Source organism: Alligator mississippiensis, chromosome 1 (assembly GCF_030867095.1).
Source record: "Alligator mississippiensis isolate rAllMis1 chromosome 1, rAllMis1, whole genome shotgun sequence".
In the NCBI taxonomy this organism is placed as follows: Eukaryota; Metazoa; Chordata; order Crocodylia; family Alligatoridae; genus Alligator; species Alligator mississippiensis.
In genome coordinates this window covers 328,483,389-328,505,122 of record NC_081824.1, presented here as the reverse complement: position 1 = coordinate 328,505,122, position 21,734 = coordinate 328,483,389, and the positions used below count along the sequence as shown (strand labels likewise).

Below are 21,734 nucleotides of genomic sequence, written 5' to 3'. Positions count from 1 at the left end.
TCGCTCCTCCCGGCGGGTATTCATGGAGCTCCACCTCCCCTACACCCCTTCCTTATACCAATCTACAGCGGGCCACCTAATCTTATTGTGGCTGTCCCTCCGGTTCACATGATCTTTGGTCTTCATGCCTTCTCTGGTACTGGTCGCTATCTTCATCTCTGCTGGTAGGCTACAGGCCCGCTGGATTCACCTCTTCTGTCTATCGGTCTTGCCTTTGCCGGCTGCTTGCCGAGCCTTGTGAGCACCCCGGTTTTGGAGTGTTGGTTGGATCCCCTCAAAGTGGACCTAACCCCTGAATAAGCAATAAGGAACACAAACAAAAAAACAACACAAGCAACTACATCCTGACGAGCAGCCACTAAAGAGAGATAAGAGACTTAAAGAAAGAAAAAAAAAAGATGGTGGATAGAGCAGGATAGATTAGGCTGAGCCGCCCTTTCCTTCTCTCAGCCCTATAACTTAAGCCAGGTGGCATCCCCCAGTGATGCTCCGTGCTTTTCCTTTGCCGAGGGTATCTTCTGTTCTCCTCCGAGTTAGCCTTTCTCCTTGGCTTTGCACCTGTGGTAACTCTGAGTAGGGAGTCTCTGCCATCTCCGAGACTCCTGTGACTCCTTCAGGAGCAAGGTCTTCCCCTGGACGCCAGTGTTGCTCGTGACCAGCATGAGGTTGAATTTTGCTACCACTTGGGATGCCTTTTCCCAAGCAGAATCTGTCTCCTTACAGCCTGCTGCCAGCACAGGGAGTCTCTGCCGCCTTCAGAGCCTCTCCCCAAGCGGGACCTCCGTTTTCTTGCTGGCGCTGGCCGTTGCCAATGTGGAGAGCCTCTGCAGCCTCCGCTGCTTCTCCCGCTCTCCTCATTTCTCCCCCAGCGTTCCTTTTTATATTCGCCAGCTGGTGATTGCTTCTGACGTCACTCACCAGCATGAGCTAGATATAAGCACGGCTAACGAACCGCGCGGGTTTCATTCTTTGTTCGTCCTGTGTCTGGCATCCTGTAGCAGGTAAGTGGTTTTTGTTTTCAGGGGTTTTTCTCCTGGGGTGTGTATCCCCCCATCCCAGGGTCCCTTGTGTGGAGGGTCTCTAGTTCCCCTATGGTCAAGCCCCTGGGACACCTGAATTGACTAATTTGCTGAATTGTTTTTTATTTCTGTGCATGTGCATTAAAGTGACATTGCCTGTTGTTGTATATGGTATCAGAATGTTGACATGATGCTTTCTATAGTCATTTATGCAACAATCTGTTGGATCCAGAGTTATCTAAATAGAGCTTGAAGGACACTTTTGTTGTAACCTTGAGTTGTTGGAGAAGACGTATAACTCTCCCAAATACACTATGTGTATGCATTGAATATGTAGGTCAAGGCCTTGAAGATCTTCCTGGGAAAAATACCTGCATGATTTGAATACTGGGGAAGATCAAAGCCTCTAGAGCAGATTTTCATCCCAAACTAAACAACTTGGCATTTTTTACAAAAATTGAGGATTAGCTACCTCATGAGTGTTTAATCATGGAGTACCGTTTTTAACACTGGCAATTTCTGATCCCTTTATAACATCACCATTGCCACTTCAGGATCTCTGGCATCCAGGCAACTTTTTGTTGAGGGTTACTTTACAGGGCTTTTTTACAGCTTTCTTTCATACCCCTCCTATTTCCAAATTATTCTTTCTACTCTCACCATTGCTCAGAAAAGAGCCAGCATGCTACTCTTTAGAGACAGATTCACATTTGTCATAAGGGTGGTGACATCCACCTCCCGAAAGAGGTGATTCTTGATTTTTTAATACATATGTTTCAGAAGAGATTAGGAGAGATTAATGGGTCTCCTGATTCGATTTGGATTAAAAAAATTCAGCCGCCAAATTGGGCTGAATCTCCTCCAAGTTGAATCAGTAACTGAAGCTTCACATAGCCCTACTGAATATACTATTCATATTCTATTCCAGTGATGAGGTGCCAGATAGCCACACATCCACATATATGCAGGAAGTCTTGTTCACCTTCAGTGTCTGTTATTACCTTGGAAGTTTCTGTGTCCCATATTTTGTACTGTTCTGTTTTTCATCATAATGTCATAGGGTGCTTACACACATGCAGGGAGCCTGCTCTGATGCATTAGAAATCCAGTACATCGGAGCTGCTGGAGCATGTGAATTGATGTGCTTTGGCAGCCTTGACCATCATGTGTATCAGTGGTGTAGCATGCCTCTGCGCTGAGAAAATGGTGGTCGTGCACTTTGAATTTAACCACAGTCAATGTGCTTTAGTTCAAAGCATCCTACCACTATTTTCTCAGCACAGGTACTCACTGTGCTGCTGATACATGTGACATCTGGGTGCTTTTAATTAGTGTGACTTGCTAATTAAAAGTGCCTGGTGCTGTGTTGGGAACACGTGTAAAAATGCCCATAGAACTTAATGTCAGACGAAACTTGTAGATCTCCTGATCAGTTCTTCTGTACATCCCAGGCTATTAAATTCTGATCAGTTACTGCTACTAAGCCAATAACTTGTGGTTAACTAAATCTCAAGTCCCCTTTTGGCAAAAGAATGTCTCCTATATTCCCTATGTGTATAACTTTGTATTTGGCATTCAGATATGATTAGAAAAGATCAACAGTTAGAGTCCTTTACTTTCCTTGTTGCTTTGTTCCAATGGTTAATTGCCATATATGTTAAAAATGTGTTCCCAGTTTCTCATATTGATTTATTTGGCTTGAGTTTCTAGCTATTGGTTTTTGTTATGCCCTTCTCTCTTAGATTAGCAAGCCCTTCAGTACCTTGTGTTTTTTCCCATGAAGGTATTTAAGCACTGTAATCAATTCACTTCTCAGTCTTCTTTTTGATAAGCCAAATAGATAGTGAGAGACTTGAAGAGCCCAAAGATATTTTCTCAGTCCTTCTAATCGTGTATATGGCCGTGCCATAAAAATGAAACTCATTTTTTAACTTCCTTTTTTGAAATGTGAAAACTAGAATTGCATGTTGTATTCCAGTGTCAGTCTCATTAATGTCATATAGAGAGATAGGGGTGTAGGTTGTAGTCGTGTTGGTCTAATAAAAGATATCAGATTCACCCAAAGAACCTTGCCTACCTATATAGAGAGATACAATCACTTCTGCTTCTAGGTGCCTCTCCTCTGTTTATAGAACCAAGGATAGCATTAGCCCTCTTTGCCATAGCATTGACTGGAGCTTATGTTGAGTTGCTTGTGCACTATAATATTTAAATCCCATTTGGGGCCACTGGCCTTTACTATGTCATCCCAGTCCCTGAAGTACTTATTCTTAGGTGTACAACTTCGAGTTTGGCAGTACCAAAATGTGTTTCATTCAAATGCTTTTGTTTTCTAAAGGATTTGGATTGCTCTTTATAACTGCACCGTTATTTACCACTTCACCAATCATAGTGTTATCAACAAATTTTATCAACACTGATTTTATATTTATATTGAGATACGTGATGAAAATGTTGAAAAATGTCAAGCTAAGTACAGATCCTTATGGAAGCCCATGGAAACATCCCCATTAAGTATTACACATTGACAACTACTTTTTGAGATCTGTCAGTCTGCTGTTAATCCATTTAATGTGTACTTTATCGATATTATACAATACCTTTTCTTTAATCAGCATGTAATGTGGTACCAAGTTAAATGCCATACAAAAAGTATAGATGTGTTATATCTCCTCAGTTGCTTTATTAACTAGTTAATCAGCTTTCCTATTACATTGTTTTGGATTTATGTCAGGCTAAGCAATATCTAATTACCCAGGTCATGTTTGCCCTCTTTGCATATTGTTAAAAAATTAGTAGGCTTCCAGTCTACACATTTATTAACGTGCTGCAATTGGTGTTACTATGCATTAGCACAGATGAACGATTTTTAAGTGACGTTAATAATCATTAGACTAAGTCTAGTGCACGTTAGAACGGTTTTTGCCAGCCGTGCTAATGCACAGTAGACTTGGCCTTCTGCACATTACATGTCTCGTGCAGATGGACCTCTTATAAAGGAATTCTTCTACTTCTTTCCAAATACGGGGCAGGAATATTTATTGAACCAATCTCCCTTTTATCCATTGTTCTTAGTAATTTTAATTGGGCTGTCTGCACTGGGATTCCTTTTGCTTCTAATATAATATAAAACTCTTATTGCCCTTGCCAGCCTTTTCTGCATTTCCAAGCTTCCAATATTAGTTTCTGTCTTCCCTTTTCTCCACTTGTAATATATTGTTTTTTATTTTGAGTTACAGTCTTCACTTCACCACTGAACCAGAATGGACATTTAGCCAAACCTATCATCTTTTTGATTGTGGAATTGTATCTTTGGCCATCTAATTCTTTTAAAGAACTCCCATTTTTTCACATTTTTCTGTCTAAAATTTTCCTCCCGATTAATTTTATTTATGTTTTTCCTCAGCTTGGGAAGATTACAGTCATTTAGGTTATAGTAATGACAAATATAATTTCTTATAAATAAAAGAGTCTTCTGTTCCTCTTGTGGTATACTTTACATTATATACCACATAGCCTCAGTTTATTTGCATCCTACTGAGTTTGGGTGTATACTACATTTTCCTCCTTACATTTTTAGTTTTAACACTCCAGCTAGTCTCCATCTGAAAGGAATAGCCTGCCCAACTGCATGATGTGGCCCAGCATGTGTGTATTGCTGCTTCTCCCATTGCACATGACCAAATATTTCACAAAACCAAAATCTTCAGCTTTATAACTGAGATGGAGCCAAGGGTTCCACTCCAGTATCTGCTAATTTTACAAACTCTTGGGACAAGAGGGATTTCTGGGGAAGTTCCTTATACGTTCCTCTTCTTGGGAAAACAGAACTTAAATTTATAATACACTTTTCTGGATCTCCAATTACATAGTATTACCAAGACTAATATCTAAAAGGGGATTTGTATATCCAATTTTACAGTGGATTGTTCTTAAGATGGGCAAGAGTCCATGCTGTTGAATGAGAATATGACATGAGGGAAATCATTCTAATAAAACTTCACATAACTTTCTAGAACCAAAGCTTGAAGAGGTCTTTCTTAGCAAGCAAAAATGAATACAAGTCATGGCAGACCATTACATGATAGCGGCTTACCTGAACCACTAAGAGGGAAACCAAAATCCACAGCCTTCTGTCCGAGTTAAGCAGACTGAGAAATATCTTCTCATATTTCTGAGGTTTGCTTGGCTTCCAGAAATAGGTTGCTGCTTATAATTTGATTTCTTCTCCCTGGTACTTCAAGGCCCACATCACCTACCCCACTGAAGGACTCTGTTATGTTGTAATTCACAGCATGGGAAGGGGTCTGGACATTCCTCCCTTCCCCCCACCTGTTATGCATCATGGCCCTGATGAAAAGATTTAGGCCAAAAGACATGGGTCATCTTCAGATCCCTGTATAAATAAAATAAGTCCTGTTACTAGTCTTGTCTACTGTCCATGTGATTTCTTGTACCACAGCTTTCCAACTTTTTCATAGGTTTCTTGACCCTAATCCTGATATAGTTGTAAGACAGGAGTTTTAACCTGATTTATCTGACTCTTGTATCTGACGTACAATAGAGGTACAGTTAAATCCTACGCCACTCCTATATCCAAAGGTTTAGAAAATAATTAGTTATTTGGGATGACCTTTTTGAGAAATCTTCACGGACCTGTGAAATGTTGATCATCAAGCCATTTCAGTGTCTGAAGCAGGGAACCAAAAATGGAAGTGCCCCCAAGTTATTTGTCTTTGAAAATGTTGGCCATTATTTTTACTATGATCAAATAAATGTGTGTTTTATCACAAAATAATTCTCTTAATTCTCTCCTGTGGATTACTATTATTGTTGTTCCAGGAGACCAACCATGTTGTTGTGCCAGGGGGCTAAGGTTAAGACCACATAATGCTAAACTGTATAAATATCTGTCCCCAAGGCCTTAGAGTATAAGAAAAGAGATATGACAGATGGATAAGCCAGACATGCAAGATGACTGGAGAGTTTAGTAAGGTGGGGTAATAAAAATAAGATGAAAGTTAGAAACGGTACTTACAGATTTCCACCTTCCCAGGTCATTATTTCATTTTAATGCATTATGTTGATATCTAGATTATATTATGAAGTAAAAAATGTTTTATGACTCTAATTAGTTGATAATAGATTTATTTTTGGTTAATGGCTTAGAATTGATGTTTCTTGAGAATGCTGTTGTACAAGAAGTTAAATAGGACAAGTATGCAACATTATCAATTTCTTGTAAACATTCATCATGTGCATATGGATTAACATTTGAAAGTTACCAATTTTTTTTCATCTCCAAACATCAGTATGATACATTTTCATAAGGGTTTTTTTTTTTTTAAATTAATTAAAATATGGGTCAGGGTGATGAGGATGTGTAATGAAATGTTCATGCCTTTGTAGTACATAAGAATGACATGTTTTATATTCCTTGGGTAATATAAGATTTATCCTACAATTAATTATTATTTTTTTTTGCTTATAAGAAGTTTTATCAATGGCATAATACCTCATTGTACATCACTTGAGAATCTTTTTTTTAATAAAAAGGTGATGTTTTACTTTTATTTTTGGACCAGTTGGATTAATTTATTTTTAACTTTAATTTTGCTTAGGCATTGTTGGTTCAAGGAGCTGCCAGCATCGTAAACATAACTTAGATTGGCACTCAGTTCTGTAATTTCATTGGCCATTCACACATTTATTATAGCATAATGAACTAGAGCTTGTCAAACCACTCATTTCAACCCATATTGATTATGAACTTAGCTCCCTTTTTAGTTAATGAACCATTTATATAGTGTTTTGATTTCTGAAAATGTATTCTTCAGAGAATTTCAACAAATAATTTAGAGCCTATGGGACGATGCATGATCTATTCACTTTTACTACTCAACATTCATTATTCACGATGTGTGGTTTCTCGCGTAAGTCACATGATGTTGTTTCTGTTCACTGGCTGGAAAATAATGAACTGCTGATATGAATTATTGGAAAGAATAAACATTAAAAACAGAACATGAAAGCACTGAAAAAGTTTCATCATTTTCAAATATTTCAGAAATATGCTGTGGCTATTTATATATTCATTAATATTTCCTATGCAACTCCATGAATCATCACTAATTTATCTGTGCACTTTTAATCATGAAATATTAATGAATCAGCATTTTTTATTTATCCTTCAGCCATCTCTAGTGAAAATGTGTCTGGGTAGAATTTAAACTTGTCTGTCATAGAAACAGTATTTAGAGGTAGGAAAAGTATCATTCTGTTTCTTTGAAGATTTGGAGATTTTTATCATTAGTCTTTAGCTGTATTGTATGGCAGCGGTGGAGGTAATCTTAAGGTACAGTTACTGGAACCAAGTTGTTACCTAAGAACCTTAATTTTTAAAAATGAGTTCCTAGCTTTTATACTGTATGAAGAAGCTTAGAAATTTGAGCTCTAAACACTCTAGTAGGGGAGCACAAGATGCATTATTGTAAATATCTTAAAAAAAAAAAAAGAAAATCTCATGATTGTTTGGTGCCTGGTTCTTGAGTTTTGAACATTAAGAGTTTGGCAATGCTGTATTTTGTACTCTTTGTTTCCTTTGTTGGTTTAATCGGGATTCAAAGTTGAGTATCCTGGTCACTTGCATGTTGTGATATTAGAGGAGGAGCAGGCAGACGGGCAGGAAATAGGAGATATTTCCCAGCTAATATTGGTATTTACCTTGACTGTAGTACCTGTTTATGTCATAAGTGCAATAAGTCTGCCCCTAGGGTACCAACCCATCCTAATGTCACAAGATGAGATCAGAATCTCAATTTTCTTTTATATCTCATGGATTCACAGAAGATCTTGAAAACATGAGCCATACACATAAGTGATGCCTGCCTGTACACCAACGTATGGACTGCATGGAACAATAGCTTCCAGAATTGTGAACATCTCCATTTATGGGAACTCTGATACCATTTATGAGAAGTGAGGCCTTGAATGAGTGCAGAAGCAAAGAAATAGTATGTGCCCAAGGGGGTTTTTGAATGACCCAATTTGGTCCCATCAAATTGTTCAGAACAGGAATTGAATTGGTGCTTTTAGAATTTTTGTTCACCGAGTTTTTTTTATTTCCTTTTCTGTATTACAATAGGATATAAAACTGCAGCTATTACTGTAATCTAACTAAACATCTCCAAATTCTAGTCTTCAATCCCACCCACTGAGAGTTTCACTAAGCAGCTAATCTATAAATTCTGTAACAAAAATTACATTCATGCGGGTTACTATAAACAGATTTTCTGGACTCAGAAGCTGGCCAAAGTGGTATGATTTTTTAAATCCGGTTAAATTTGTTTCAGATAAAAATCAACAAAGCTCTTTCTGGTCCTTTTACTAAGTCCTGATTCTAAATCTGTTAGCCTGAACCCCATGTAAAATTAGTTAAATATTTTCCTTTCTGAATGCAAGGTATAGCAGGAAAGAATCACATATCTGTATTGTGTTATCTTTTGAATATAGCATGGGTGGGAAATGCAAACAGTCTCTCACATTCTGAGAATGGCAGAATAAACAGTGAGATCTGAGGTTTTGTTAAGACTATCATGGCATGATTTATCCTTTTGTCAGTTCTCAAAGATTTTTTTCAGTTTGATGTTATGGCTGCTCTGGATTCCCCTGTGTTTCCCCAGACTGGATTATCCCCATAGAATATATTCTCTCTTTCCTTTCATTGTTTGATTTTGTTTTTGCCACTTCCATTTATTTTGAAAAATATATTTTGATTGTTAAGAAACTGAAGGAAAATGAAACTGGTTCATTGATGTATTCAGGGGAGAGGAGCAGGAAAGAGGTGTGGAAAGCAAAAGAGCACATCTAAATGTAAAGGTCTGAAATACTGCATCTGTGAATGGAGAATTTATAATGGAGTAGAAAGATCTCCATGAAAAACTAGGAATTAGCCTTAGCGAGAATTAGCATGCATAATATGTTTCCCTATGAATGAATATATATGACTTTAGTTGCCTGTTTTTAATGGAAGAACATGGGACACTACAGCATGAATAATCATGCTGCTACATAGACCTTACTTGTTTATAATCTGTATGCAAGTGTGTACATGTGTCAATACAATATCTACGTAAATAGGTCACATATTCACATTGATATTATACTGTAAATCTCTCTCAGTATAACTACCACATTGACTTGAGTCCAGAATGAGGTTTCTTTCCCATTCAACAAGGGGAAAAAGAAACCTCATCTAATGGCCTGGGGCAGGTAGCTGATGTGTCACCAACTCCAGAGCTGCAGCAGCCAATCCAAGGGAGATGCAGGATGAGGGTAGGGGACAGCACATGGTGCAATGAAGAGTTGCCCGGGGAAAATAGAGCAAGGCAGGAAAAAATGGGAGAGGCCACTGCTTTCTCCACTGGTTGCTTGCCTGTACTTCTATTCTCCCTGCAGCAGAGGGGATCAGCTTAAATTTAAAATGGTCTTAGATTCAGGTAAATTTCAATAGTATGAAAAATACTCCACTTTCTTTTAACTTTTTCTGGGTAAGTAAAACACTATAAGTTAGGTGAAAATTTTAACAAAATAATCAGAGATAGGTGTTCTTGAATACAACTGCTAATTAATAACATGTGAATTGAATATTTATCTCTTTACACTTGGAGCAAACCTATTATATTTTTTTAAATTCCTTATAATTATGTACCTAAACTCTGCTTCTGAATTTTTGCAACCAAGCATCCAGCTCTTCTTTTAAAAATATGCCACTTTAAAAAAAATGGTATATTTAACAAATACATCAACCAAAACATCAGTTGCCTTTCTGAGAAGGCTATACTTATGACCATGGATGTCACTTACTTGTACATTAATATCCAGTATAATGAAGGCACAGCTGCCCACCTGAAATACCTACAGGAAAATGGACTACACGCTTTGCAACCACAACATATTGCACAAAATATTTATTTATATTGCACAATCATTTATTTAATCCACACACATAACAATTATATTTTCACCACACAAGACTTCAAAACTATAGGCACAGCTATGGGCACTAGAGTAGTTTCCCAATATGTCAACATCTTTATGAGCCACATAGCAAAGGAGTTTTAAGAAAATTGTGCCATCCAACCTGCACTATACCTGAGCTACATAGGTGACATTTAATTATCTGGACAGATCTGTTGGAAATGCTTACTGCTTCTTTCAATCAAATGTCTCTGGAATAGTCCTACGCTAACAGCAACTTTATCGATACTATGATCTATATCTGGGGGTACCCTACAAACTGCTATACACAGAAAATCTACTGACCATCACACAAAAACAGCAGTCATCTGAAACATACTGTGACGGAGGGCCTCCTCGGGCCGATCTCCACGGCCCACCCCCTGTCTCTGGGCAACCGCCCGCTTATCTCGCCCGCCACACCTTTGATGATAACTAGTTCAATTAAGTTGTTAATTAAGCGGGAGGCTGCCCTTCGTACTGCCCCAATGCCAAGGGGCGCTCTGCGGCTCCAACCTCCCCTAATTCCGCAGCCCAAGCCTCGCAGATGGCATCATGGTGTTCTACCTCACCGGCCCCGCACTGGGCCCCAGAATCTTCCATGCAAGACCCCACTATGATCTTCGCTACACAGGTGGCCACTTTGCTGTCAACTGAGCTACCTCACCCCCCCCAAAGCTATTTTCCCCTCTCGGGTGTGGTTCCCCCGGAACCTTCGGCCTCTTGCCCTGGCCCACCTCAAGGCCAGTCGGGACCCCAGGCCCCCGGCTCTTGGGCGTCCCTCGCGGTGGGCCCCCGGCCCTTTTGACCCACTTGGTCCTGGCCCCAGCATGGGCCAGTCGAGGGGACTCTCCCCTTCGGGCTGGGTCTCTCTAGCCACTCACTCTATCACTGGGCCTCACCGTGCCACTACTCCCTTCCTCCTAGGAGCCACCGCAGCACCACTCCCACATCGCTGCCACTCTCGGGATCTGCCCTCTCTGGGCCCCTCACAAACACTGGCCCTCTAGGCCCCCCATAACACTGGCCCTCTAGGCCCTCATAACACTCAGGGGTCACCCACCCGGTGGTGTTGGGAGCTAGGGGTTAAGGCACCCCGACTCGCCTTTCACCGGGGTGATAACTGGCCTGGCATTTCCTGGGGGCTCCCGCGCCACTGAGAGCCCCACCAGACCACCCACTCCCAGCAGGGTGCAGTTTCAGGTCATGCCCAGGACCAGGAGCCTCCTGCCATCCCCTTACAGCTCCCCCTTACGTCCAGTTCATACACAGCAGCCCTACAGCCAGGCAATGTTGCTGCCTGATCTCCTGCAGCCAAACTGCCTGGTTTATATAAGCCTCAAAATGGCTGCCGCAATCAGGCACCTGGAGGCTGCCAGCTCCAGGCCCTTGAAGTGGCAGGAGCACCCTGTGCTCTGCCACACATACCTACAAGGCACTGAACTGCAGTCAGGCCCTCAGATACTACCACATCTGCTTGAAGGGGAATACTACTGATGCCATTTTGCCAAACTGAAAACTGCCTTTTCCAACAAAGACACTCCAGCAGAGAAATAGACTTTACATTTGAAAGAGCCACCCAAGTGCCCCACAATAATCTACTACAATTCAAGAGAAAAACTGCACACCCATGCACTAATCTCTGCACTTCACAGGTGATAACAACCCACCTGAACAATCATGTTATCCCATTATTAGGTTTTTACTGCAATTCTCTTGTCTGTTGGTTACCTGATCATTTCTATTATATCTTGTTTTATTTATATATGGAATTTTTAGCTAGCTTTTGTTCCATCTACTACTTAGCTGTGCTGTGTCTACTTCACTCTCTGAGACCTGAGGTGGGGGAGGGGGTACTCTGATATCCAAAAGCATGTCTATCCCAACTGTGCAGTTGCTTCAGTTGCATCACCCCCAAACATCTTTGCTTTTCCGCATAGTTAACAAGGCACTTATGATCTGCAGGTGAAATTATTCAAATATACCTAGCTACCCAAATTTTCCAAATTAGTCCAACTTTTTTTCTTCATGTAGGTGATTACATGGATTTGGCCAAGTACAGTGAATGTGGGCAGCTGGAGGGTAAAACGGGAGAGCCAATGACAGCTTGTAGCTGGGCTTTCCATTGCAAGATTGGCATTACATTCAGACTTCAAGAAAGGAGGCTGCTTCTAGTACTATGTGAAAACTGCTTGTTTTCCTGAGATCTGATTCAGAAGCAGGGGTTTGAGGATATCATCACTGTACCATACTGAGAAAAAAATGACTTGGGGGCAGTAGTGAGTGGGCTTTTTGTTACAAATAATGTAGTAAAACAGTTTTGTCATAATTTTTTGTATTCTTATGTATTTCTTTGAAGTAGTTAAGGTTCTATTGTGGTTACTGTGTAGCCTGCAGAGCAAATTAGCAAATGTGCCAGAGATCTGTAAACATGAATTATATTTATAGTCAACTTAAATCAGTTAAAATAAGCTCATCTCAACTGGTGTATATGCAAATACAAATTAATTTTCTTTTTGTCTAGTCTCCTCGCAGACCTAATAAACAGAATAATCAGTTTCATAAGCCCTCTTCTGTAACATGACTGTGCATCTCTGATCAAGAAACCATTTTCCTCCCCGCCCTACTTCAAAACAACAAGATGTCTGGATTTATTTAATTATCCAAATTAATTTTTTTTAAATCCCTTACTGAAATATAAGGAAAAGAAGTATTATCCAATTTGGGTTTCAAATGAGTATTCACAAGCTTAAAGGAAAATCCTGTTTTACATTGTAACAATTAATGAAAAGGTATGCAATATATGCTATACCCTTACAGAAGAAATTGGGAAAACAGATGTCAGTCTGTCTATAGATTTTTCCATAAACAAGGAATATAGAAATCCTTCTCTGAAGAGCCCATACCATAGCACTCTATATTCTTTATCAATAAAGGGTGAACTCCTGACTTCATTAAAGTGAGTGTCAAAAAGCCCGTTAATATCATTGAGGTCAGAGCTTCACCCACTAGTTTTCTGTCTTTCTTGATGTGTGGTATGAAACTGCAAATCAAAGAAGTGAGTTGCTATAACAGGTAGCACTAAAAGAAAACAAATTTGCCTGCAAGAATGATACTATAGCTCTCCTGAGCAGGTTAACTACACTGGGTAACAGAAAAGTACTTATATGCACACTTGTGCGTCTTGCCCATCTTTCATAAAACTGGGATTGGCCAGTAAAAACATCTAATCTTTTTGCCCCTGCATTTATAGTAAAAGAATATTAATTATTTGCTAAGTTTTAAATTATGGCCATCTTTTGATTTTATACACACATATGTATATACATAACTGTTTACGTACAGTAAAAGCTCTGTTATCCAGCATGAGTGGGGAATGGGGGATGCCAGTAATCTAAAAATGCCTGTTACCTGAGGCAGGGTTTTTGGCTGGACACGCAGCAGGAGGGGGAGGGAGTGGCAGCGATCGCATGCAGAGCGATGGCAGAACAGTGTGGTGGGTGGTGGCCACCGCTGCTGCATGCAAACTTCGCCCCCCCACCCCCCCTCACCCTGTGTCTAGCCAACTAGCCGGAAATTCCAATTAGTAGAGTGAGCCGGTTACTAAAATGCCGGTTAACACAGCTTTTACTGTGTCTATTTTTGGCCGACTGTAATTATCAAAATATGCAGCACTTACAGAACATGTGAAAAATAAACATTTACTATATATTTCTAACATTATTTTACTGTTTGCTAGACAGAATAAACATGTCTACACCAGCTATTTGAGACTGTTAACACAACCAGAAGGGAATACCAGTTACTCAATTGTGCTTTCCTCAGAACATTCTGTGCCAAATAAAAATCAAAAGGAAAAATTTTCAAAAGAACGTTTACATTTCAAAAAGTTTTAATCATAAAGAGCAGTGGTGGAATGACTAATGAAAACTTGCATCTGGGATTTTGACTACTTCATCTAATTCAGGAGCGCTCAGCCTTCAGCCCACGGGCCAAATCCAGTCCACAGCACTGTTTCATCTGGCCTGCAGGACTCTTTTCAAGTTCAGAAATATGATGGTGGGGGAGCAGTGGCAGCACTCCCCTGCTGTCAAATTTCCAGACCCATGGAGATCCTGAGCCCTGCATCCTGGATTCAGCTCCTGATTCCAGCACTCGGGGCTGGGTGGGGGAAGTGCAGGCCCCAGGCCTAGTTTCTATATGGGGTTCTTGGTAGGGTACCCAGTATGTAATCCCAGCATGTAGGAGGTAGGAAAGGTGGTGCTGGGTCCCAGTGGAGGGGATGGTGCCAGGCCTCAGGGCTTGATCTGGCCCACAGACAGTCTCCATGCCACTCATTTAGCCCACAGGGCCAAAAGGCTGATCACCACTGATGTCTTACAATGAGGTCAATCTATCTATTTAGCTTATCAGTTTCCTTACTGCCTGAAAGTACCTATAAAGGACCTAGTTAGCAAGAATCTAACAAGATCCAAGATCCCAATAAATCTTATATTTGTATCTTAGATATATTTGAGTTAAAAATATAACTCAATATTCTAATAGTCGAGTTAATTTACCGCTGGAATAGTTAACTAAAGCTAGTAATGAATGCACCAGTTTTCACAATACTAGTCTTGATTGAAGGAGGAATTAATAGAAGTCTTATAGACTGTATTATTTCAAACCAGATACTACGATGTCAAATTAGATGTTCACAGTGGTCTCATATGTAATTAAAACCCATAAATCTGTGAATTTACGCAATTGTGAATGCTTTTAACATTACAATTTCTCTCTACACATATATAATATAAGACTTCATTAAACCAGGTAAGCACTGCTATTTATCCTGTGTAACTTCAAGTTAGTTATCAGACTGGTTTCAAGAAAGACAATGTGGATTTGCTTTGACATTTTAAGAGATGGGGAAAACCCAGTTTCAAATTGAACTTCATTATTCAATATTAGTCATCACTCATTAAGTAAAAGGATGGAGTTCACATTTCTAAATCAACATAACAGTTTTGGCTAGAACAAAGTGAGAGTTCACTTGCAAAATTCTCTGCCACTAATAGAAAAAATAAAAGTTGTATAGCCATTGAAAGTCTAATTATGTCTTTCAACAAACTTCTCAAACTCAAATGTAAATTATATCTACTGCTAAGCTTTTTGTTTAAAGAAAAAACAGGAGATATCAATTTAAGTTCCCAAATAATGTATTAACAACTGTATAGGTAGTTTTATGCAGCTTCCTTCCTTGCCTTCTGCCTGACTTCAGACAAAGACAGCTAAATATCTAGCTCTGTTCATAAAAAGCAAGAGAAATCAGCCCCTGTGGGCTAAATGAGTAGCTTGGGGCTGGATCAGGCCCATGGACTTCCTCTTTCTCCCCCACTCCCAAGCATACCTCACCCAACAGTCACTCCAGTTGGTCTGAGTCTGCACTGTGTGCAGTATGGATCTTGGAGTGGCCAGAACAGACTCTGTATGTCACAGTCCAGCCAGACCAGCAGCCATGCTACATTCAGTTGTCTCCCTGGCTGGACTGTACCACAGGTCACAGCTGCCTGGTCAACTCCAGGACTGCACTTCATAAGGTGCTTGCCCAAACTGCGAGCACTCCAGACCCAAGCACCATGTGCAGCGTGGATCCCAGAGTGGATGAAATAGGCAACTTGTGTGATATGTGTCCTGGAGTGGGTGCCATGTGTGCCGCAGTCTCAGTGGGGTGGCCAGCATGTACAGCATGGCTCCAACTACTCCATGATCCACGCCATATGCAATGCAATCCCAGATTAGCTGGAGTGGCCACTGGATCAGGCATGCAAGGGAAAGGGGATGAGAAGAAGAATGGGCCCATGCGCTGGATCTTGTCCACAAACCATCCCCATGCCACAGGCACACACCATGCCCCATGTGGGTCTAATGAGAGCCAGGGACAGCACTGAGGACCAGATGGTCCATGAGCCATGTATGTGACATCCCAAGTTTAAAAGCTTCCAAGTTTTTGCTATAGTGTGTTTCATCAAACTTCTACCTCCACATCCAATTATGGTCATTCATACCATAATTGTAAGTCTGCCTTAAATATTACATGGTGGGCATGTCCACACATGAATTTAAGTGCTCTTAAATTTAATGCGCATTAAGCTAATGCTCACTAAGGGTTTTTTGTCAGGTGTCTATATGTGCTCGGACTTGAGACTAACTTTGGTCCCAAGTCACTCCAGCCCTGCCATGTGCCCCTGTGGCCACCAGAGGGAGCTCCAACCTCTGGACACATGGTTGCCAGCCCTTGGAAGTCATGCTGAAGGCAGAGCCAGATTCCAGCACTTGGCAGCCATCTTGAAAGCACATCCTCTGCACTGAGCTGATGCTTCCTGTGTCAGAGCAGTAGCATGGCAGAGACACAGGCAGCACATGCCTGCTCTCATCCTGCCACAGCTGTACTTCCCAGCCCTGGCTGCCCCAGCTCCTGGCCCTGGCACCCAGGGACAGGGTTCCCCATTCCTCATGGCTGTCACCGCTGTCCTGCTTCCCTGCCACTGTTCTGGGCACCTGGCACTCAACCACCTTCCACCGCCTGACTCCCCCATCCATTCTGGCCACCTGCTGGATGGCTGGTATATGGCCTTCCAGGGCCCCTGCTGCTGCACAGCTGCTGTCACCAGCCACAGTGACCATGGGCTCCAGGACAGCCCCACTGGGACCGGCATCACTCTCCTGTCCCACCAGCTCTGCCACCTCTGGACCCACTGTGCCAGCCAGGACTGGTGGCAGCACATCATGCTGCAGGAATAGGATAACAACCAATGGGTCAACATGTTCCGGATGACCTGGGCCATCTTTGAAGACCTACTGCACCACCTCCAGCCTCAACTGAAGCACCAAAACATGGAGGTGCACCTGCCTGTCCCAATGACAGCCAGTGCCCACACACCTCCTACCCTCTGTCCACTCCCCAGCACCACTCTAGGACACACACATGTTTGCTATGAAAACTTTTATTCCTCTCACAACCCCTGCCCCCATCCCCACTACTTCCTCCCTCAACCAACAGAGCCCCCTCCTCCCTTCCTCCACAATACACAGAGCCCCTTCACCCCCCTCCCCACCCACTAACAATAAAAAATCATCCTCCCAAACTGAAAATTATGTACAAGAGTCTCAGTCTTTCTCTGAGTCCTGGAGTGGGGGGCTGTGTGGTGGGGGCACCCAGGGAACAGAGCCCAGTGGCCAGCACCCTAGCCATGGACGGTTCCTCCATGAGTCTGGGCACTATGGAGAATGTCCTAGGGTGGGTCAGGCCAGGCTGCTGGCAGCACCTGCTACTGCAGCTCCAGATCCCGCTCAGGACAGCTGCTTTGCTGCACTGCTGCCCAGCCTACAGCACCCAAGTTCAGGGTGCACAGGGCTCCCAGACAACTGGAGCAAAGGGCTGGCTGCCTCCCCGCCCTTCCCACAGGGAGCTTCTCTGGGAAGGTTCCACAGGGCTGCCTCCCCACCTACGCTGCCACGGTGAACTGAGCATACTTCTGTTGCATGTGCCCCAGGCAGTGCATGATGAGCTGTTTGTGCAGGCAGAGGGCTGCCCAAGCAACTATGCCCTGCTGTTGCTGCTGGTTCCCTGGGCACACTTGCACTCCTAGCTTGGGATCTTGAGCTATAATGGAATAGGGGGTAAGCCTGAGCTTCCCCACAACCTCCAGTGCCACCTGGAGGGGTACCTGTCCCAGCACTAGATGTCCTTGTACCCCACTGCTGAGGACATCACTGTCAGCATTGACACCTTCCTTGGCATGTGAGAGGCCCATATCCACCCAGTTGTGGGGACATGGGCCGCTCAATAAATTTTTTAACTGTGTTTTGCCCTCTCTGCATGTTGGGGGAAGAAGCAGGGAATCTGGGGCCAGGGAAGTGTGGGTGGGCCAGGCAGGAAGCAGGGGCAGGGGCCAGGGGCAGGGGCAGAGCCAGAGTCAGGGACTGGAAGGGCCTTCCCCAGTGCAGGACTTACCATGTGTCCAGAGCTGATGAGGCTGGTGGCTCCGTGCTGGGCTCCCCATCAGTGATGGCATCCAGTTGCAACTGGTGTCCATGGTCTACGGTGTGCAGCAGATGAGCGCCTGGCCAGGGCCCCTTCCCTTGGGGAGGAGCTGGTGGTGGTGTGGCCAGCCATTCCTTGTGCTGGAGTGTGGGGCTGGGCCAAAGAAAAGGCAGCCACTGGATAGGGCTCCCTGACCTGCAATGGATAAAGCAGCCGAGGATGTGGGTGGGGCGGGTGCTGAAGGCCTGAAGTCCTATCAGGGCAAGGTGTAGGTGAGGTAAGGCCACCCCTGCTGGTGGCATTCACAGAAGTGCGGCCTGTCTCCCAGAGTGCCAAAATGAGGGTCAGCTCAAAAAGGCATGGTCTTTTGTGCACAACCAGCCCAATGATTGAACATGGTCATGGCCACCCACTGGCAAGACCTTCTTGCTGCAGTAAGCACTTGCATGTGTAGACGGTGATGGTTTACTGAACAGTAGATTAGTCTACTGTACAGAAGAGCGTCACATGTAGACACAGCCAGTAGTGATGTGTAATGCTGGGGTTCTTGTTTTGCTAGAACCTTCCCTTTTGCATTTGTTCTTCTCATTTATTCATGACGAGGTTTTAAGTTTTGTTCTGCACAGACGATTCATCTTTTTTGAGGGTGGGAGGTGGTGAGGCATTTACTTTGTGACTAGTGAAACCCAGCAGTAATATTTTATTGGAGTCAAATGAGTTTTTGTTTGTATTGAGTTTTTGAATATTTCCTGCTTTGCAGTGGAAGGAACATATATTACTTTGGTGTAGGTGAATATTTTTCTTCTCTGTGCTGACTAGGAAATTTTTTTTACTAATGCCAGGCAGTCAGTGTTTGAGTTAATATGTTGCTGTAGTATGTGCTTATGGTATTTTAAGTCTAAGGTTTCTGCTTGTGGTTTTGTCCCAGTTTCTTTAGTTGCCTACTAAACTTGTCTGTAGACTTTGCTCATATAATTTCAATTATGCTTTTAAATAGATTCTGAGAGAGCTTAATCAACAGTGTATATTCCTCAAGTGGTTTCTTGATGTCATAGAAACTTGCATAGTTCTGTTTATTGCTGATCTTGATTTTCTCAGAAATATATGAAAAGTGTGAAAGAGTTTGTAGAGGTTGAAGGATTTAACTAAAATATCTCAAGGTCCATAGATCTTTCTCTCTCTCTTTTTCTCATTTTACATGGAGACCTCACTGCAAAAGACAGATGCTGAGCCATTTACCACAGTCAGAAGTGTTTCACTAAGTTCTAAATTAGGTCTACACATGAAGGTCAGCAGAAAGCTAATCAAATCACCTACACCATTTGATCTGGTTCCATTGGCTTTAAATTAGCTTTGATAAATGAAACTGCTCTACACTGGAGCTGAACTAATACCACCAATAACTCATGTTTCCATGATAGCATTTTCATGCTGCTCTGTAACATGTGATATGAGCCTAAATTGATAGGGCCGAAAATATTTATTTTAAAGAAGCAAAAGTAAAAACCAATGTAGATCATCAGGATACTTTAGTTGCAAACATTTTTTGTTAGCTGTGTGGAGGGTTGAATAATGTACTACATACCTGTGACAGGGGGCCATTCCTGGGCATGTCCAACATTGGCCTGACCCTCTGTTTCTGGGCTAACCATCCACCTTTCTCCCCTCCCACACCTTGATGGAACAATAATTATGATGTTACTCAGGCGGGAGGCTGCCCATTTACTACCCTGACACTATCCACCGCTCTGAACCTTCCCTACACAGTGGCTCATGCCTCGCAGATGGTATGTAAAGACTAGCACTTTTAATTCTGACTTGGCCTTGAGCAGCCTCAGGCTTGCTGCAGCCCTGTCTCTGTGCCCTGTCTCTGCACCCTCTCTGGCACTGGGGCTCTACACCATAGGTGCCCCCCCACATGAGGTCTCCTCCCCAAGAGCCTCAGCTCAGTCCACCAGTTAAAACAATAATATACATTTGAGCCCCTGGGCTATAACATAATACAAGCCATGCAAGCCACATTCTGCCTCTTTAAACCCCCAAACTACTCCTTGTGTATTGAGTACCTCACAGCTCTGGGTACCTTGTAGACTCCTGGAGCCTCACTAGCCATATAAACAGTCTATCCAGCAGCCACAGCATTCCTGGGTAGTTCTTTCCTGCAGGAGCTCCTTCCCCTGGAAGCTTGCCAGAGAACTAACTCCTGCCAGCCTTGGCCCTGGGGTTTCTATGTGCCCAGAGCCCTATTTCCTTCTGGTCAGCCGAATGGCCTGTGTGGTTGGGCTTTTAACCCCTGCCCTCCTGGTACTTGGTGTTCCTAAAGACTCTGGTCTTAAAGGGGCTGCCCTGCCACCTGGTAACAGGACTAGGGTTTCCTGTTACAGTGCCACAGAAATTTCCTGATATCAGACATAGAGTAAGTCCTTCTGGATACATAAAGAAGTGAGGCACTAGAGTGATGCCAGCTTCCTCACCCAAACTATCTTCCTGTACACTTTGTTTCCAGGAGGACATACTCTGTGTTGCACAAGGCTAGGTCCCAGACTTTTGCAAGGGCAGTAGCAAGACTTTTAGTTCTTTACTGTAAGTAGTTCTTTATGTGAGTTCCTATAAATAAAATGTTTACACATCACAAGCCACATAAATAGTGACCTACCGAAATCATGGTGGAACTGGGCTGTACAACAGCTCCTTTAATCTTGCAAGTTCCCCCATGTACCCTCTCCTGCCAATTGGCAGAGGGGCCCCGCCACTTGCTCCTGATCAGCAGGGAGGTAAAAACTGTGGTTTTAAATATGGCACCGTTTTTGCCTCCCAGACAGTCAGCAGCATGCAGCAGGATTGCTAGGGCCCCTCAGCCAATCAGCAACAAGGTAGAAGGGAAGGGCACAGGGGAACCTGCAGAATTAAAGGAGCTGCCATGTAGCTCACTTCTGCCATGAATTCAGTAACTCCCTACTCATAAAATACTGTTTCAAACTTTACAAGGTACAAGCTGTAGTGCTCGGCCAACAGCTGTGGCTGTGAAAGGATTAACACATCTTGGCAGCTGTGTGGTATGCATGGTGCCTCCAGGTTTTCTTTTTTTTCTAGAGAAGAAAGTAGCCTCCCTGCTTAAAACATGCACCCCAATTTTGGGAGAGGTGCCTGCTGTATGTGAGAAAATATGGTATTCTGTAATATTATTCTTATGTATTTTTATCAATTTGCATTTGTACTGGATAAACCTGATTTGTATCAATATAATCAGATATGAAGATAGATTCTCAGTAGTGAAAACAGACTCCACTGAATGGCATTTATATATTCTTTTTTATATCATAGCTATAATTGTAAGATTGAATTGGCTGATTAACTATGTTTGACTGTTTGCAAATGTTGAAGTTGGTTTTGTGCCCCTGTGTATACACTTCATTACCTTTGATCTTACAAATAAAGAAAATAGACCATTTAAAGGAAAATAGCAATTGGGACTTGATTGCTTTTCCTGAGTTCATGTTGCCTTCTTATTTAATTAGCAAACCACTTCTTCAGTTAGAGCCACCAGGCTGAAGAGGAAGTTAAGGGATGTGGTCAAGACTTCAAAACAAGATGGGGTTGGTTATTGTAGGTACTGCGGATGTGACTGATTTTTGTGGAGCTGTAGATCTTAGGAAAAGGCTGAGGTAGTA

The 21,734-nt window shown here is 42.4% G+C and overlaps 1 protein-coding gene across 3 annotated transcripts in view; it reads left to right on the top strand.

The window, feature by feature from the left end:
• The window catches only part of TBL1X (transducin beta like 1 X-linked), a 321,636-nt gene that overhangs the window by 165,489 nt on the left and 134,413 nt on the right, over window positions 1–21,734 (top strand). The window lies entirely within an intron of this gene.